The following is a 3,198-nucleotide window of genomic DNA, read 5'->3' as shown; positions in this document are numbered from 1 at the left end:
TTTGGCTCTTTTTTGAAGAAATTAGTAAAACTTTTTCTTTATCTCAAGTTAGTACTAAATGAATGATTAGGATTGAGCTATGTTTCACTTTGCAGAACTTGCTAATATTTTTTAAATCCCAAAAAAATAGTGCTGTATTTTTCTGGCATGGGGGTAGTAGGTGTATGATAATAAAGCATGTGGTATATTTTAGGTGTTACACTGAACCACAGCATCAAGATAAAATGGACATCCCAATTTCACCATGATCCAAAACAAACCTGCAAATGTCATATTTTATGAAAATACTTTTATCTTCATGCCTGACAATCCAGGCATGGGGTTATTATTATACATATGATAATCACATAATGATGGATGATCTTTAATCTAGTTCTATTTTTTTTCAGAAATAACAGTTGGGTAATAACAAGTACCATGTCAGACCAAATTAGCCCTCCCTCCAAGCTTGACTGACTTATGAAAGGTAATAACTTTTTTAAAGCGCAATGATTTTATAGTGTAGAGCACTATGCACAGGCATAAATCCGCAAGTCTTTACAGGAATTCACTGACCACTGTAACCCAAGGCACGCCATATAAATCATAATTAGTACACCCCACTAGAATTTGTTTTTCTCTAATAAAATTGGTATCTGAAGACTGTGATGGTCACAAGGAAAAATAGTGACATGATCGATGGGAATAATAAACATAATTTTCTACCAGGTTCACCATCGCAACTACGGTAATAATGCCACTGTTTTTCCAAGTTATATTTCCCCTACAGGGAGGATGTCAATTTATTTCTTACATAAAATATGTTCCTAGCTACTATGGGATATTTCCAGGGAGGAGATTTAACCCTAACACTGGACCCTGCTTTTTGGGATTGGAAGTCAAAGAAGATCCGAAAAAGTCAAGGAGAAGAAGAATTTTTGACTTGGCACCCCCAGGATTCGAACCTTTGACCCCTCGCATGCCAAGCACACGATCACGGACCGGTAGCTACACGGGTTACTGCTGCCCGGCCAGCAATTCCGTGCGCATATAACACTTTGGGTGATTGCGTCATGGCAGACCCTGGGATTCATGCATGTGCAGATTTTTTCATCGTAAGATTTTGTAAGATTTTTGGGTGTTAGGGTTAGGGTAGGCTCTAATCTGGAAAAATACATCTTAGTTAACCCTAACACTGGACCCTGCTTTTGGGATCGGAAGTCAAAGAAGATCCGAAAAAGTCAAGGAGAAGAAGAATTTTGACTTGGCACCCCGGATTCGAACCTTTGACCCTCGCATGCCAAGCACACGATCACGGACCGGTAGCTACACGGGTTACTGCTGCCCGGCCAGCAATTCCGTGCGCATATAACACTTCGGGTGATTGCGTCTTCGCAGACCCTGGGATTCATGCATGCGCAGATTTTTTCATCGTAAGATTTTGTAAGATTTTTGGGTGTTAGGGTTAAGTGACCACTTATAGGTTTGAATTTCAACCAGCCTAATCATGAAGCTCCTGTGGCCAAGTGGTTAAGGCACAGGTCTTGTAAACCTGCGGTCCTGGGTTCGATTTCCGGGCAGGATCACTTCTTCTCCTTGTCTCCTTTAATATTATCTCCTTTATTATTTGCGATGGCGAACCTGGTGAAAAATTTATGTTTATTGAATAGATTATGTTTCGGCTTTGACTAAAGGGCATCCTCACAAGCGCCCCCTCTGTTACAACTGACCTAGGCGTTAATTAGGTCAAATTTGGTACCATAAAATTCAAGGTATAGAAACTGCAATATGAATTAAAAACCTTTGCAAAGAGCAATTAATTGTTAGTTTTTATACAAATTATTAGCAACTGGCGACTTTGGGTGACAAATGATTGCAGGCAGATAAACAGCTATTAGCATTGAGCATTTTAGAATATGGGAACACAATACGCATTTCAATAAGTTTCTGTTGTGTTTTAATGCGAAATAAAGTATGATAACACTAAAATATTTAATGTATACCCAGCCAGCTGGTGGTCCTATTTACAAACAAATTTAACAGGGCAGTGTGTGAATATTGACAGCATAAGAACTGGGTTAAATATGTAAATAAAACATGCTTTAATATCATCAATATTGGTGAACAAGTATCTTCTAAACAATTTTCATGTATTTTTTAATGGTAAATTGTACCTATGAGAAACATGGATCAGAACGACAAAATGACTAATTCGGACTAAGATTTAACTTTCCAACATATGCAGCAATAATATTTAATAACACTTAAACACATAAAATAAAAATGCCTTGTGAGTTCCTTACACTTCTGCAATATCATAAAAAATAATATGTGCAAAAGAATAATTAATAAAATGTTATATAACTTACTATAATACTTCTGCACTATCATAAAAATAATATGAGCAAAAAAGAATTAATAATAAATGTTACATAACTCACATTATATGAAGTAACATGGCAAGCACCTATAACTGTAAAAGTGGAAATTTTCGCCCTACATTTTTATATTCACGCTTTGTATGTTCCAAGCAGTTACAAGCAGAAATAACCACTCTCCTTTTGTGCATTGGTTTTGGACAATGTAAAAAGCTTAGAATCACAAATTTCAAAACAAGTGAAAAAGTTTAAAATTGGTAAAGCGTGGAAAAAAAATAATCATCGCCGAAAATACCCACTTTTAAAGTACTATATAATATACACATGCAATAATTTGCATTCAATTATCTATGCTTTGCTACTAACAACTTGAAATATATATCGGTCATCAGAAAGCAAACAGTTAAAAATAGGCCCATACTAACATGATATCAGTACAATATAATACAATTTTTTGAAAGATGAAATCATCATCTTATAGAACACAAAAATACATCTTCACAGAAGAAAAATGCAGGCTGCATATTTTCAATTCTGTGAAAGCCCAGTCAGCACTTTATGCTTGTATTAAACCAAAGCGAGTTGCGTCATTCAGGCTTAACAGTAAAATCCACCTTACACTTACACAACAAGATTCCTTTCTACCTAAAACTGAAGGTTCCTTTCTACCTGCCTAAACTGGAAAATTCAATTTGCCATACGATTGATCTCAAGAATTTTGATACATAAATTTGCAAAGCTGTATAACAATTTCCGAAACGTCCACAGTAAGTGCCGTTTTATTGGACTAGAACTATGAAATTCGTCTTTATTGTATAACAACTTCTGACCACATTTGGAG

The 3,198-nt window shown here is 35.8% G+C and overlaps 1 non-coding gene across 1 annotated transcript; it reads left to right on the top strand.

The window, feature by feature from the left end:
• Positions 1-1,491: 1,491 nt before the first annotated feature.
• On the top strand, positions 1,492-1,565 carry Trnat-ugu (transfer RNA threonine (anticodon UGU)). The gene has a single exon. It is a non-coding gene; the product is annotated as a tRNA-Thr (tRNA).
• Positions 1,566-3,198: the final 1,633 nt, after the last annotated feature.

Source organism: Amphiura filiformis, chromosome 9 (assembly GCF_039555335.1).
Source record: "Amphiura filiformis chromosome 9, Afil_fr2py, whole genome shotgun sequence".
NCBI classification, from domain to species: domain Eukaryota; kingdom Metazoa; phylum Echinodermata; class Ophiuroidea; order Amphilepidida; family Amphiuridae; genus Amphiura; species Amphiura filiformis.
The sequence above is the reverse complement of the archived record's forward strand: the minus strand, read 5'-3'. Positions and strand labels throughout refer to the sequence as shown.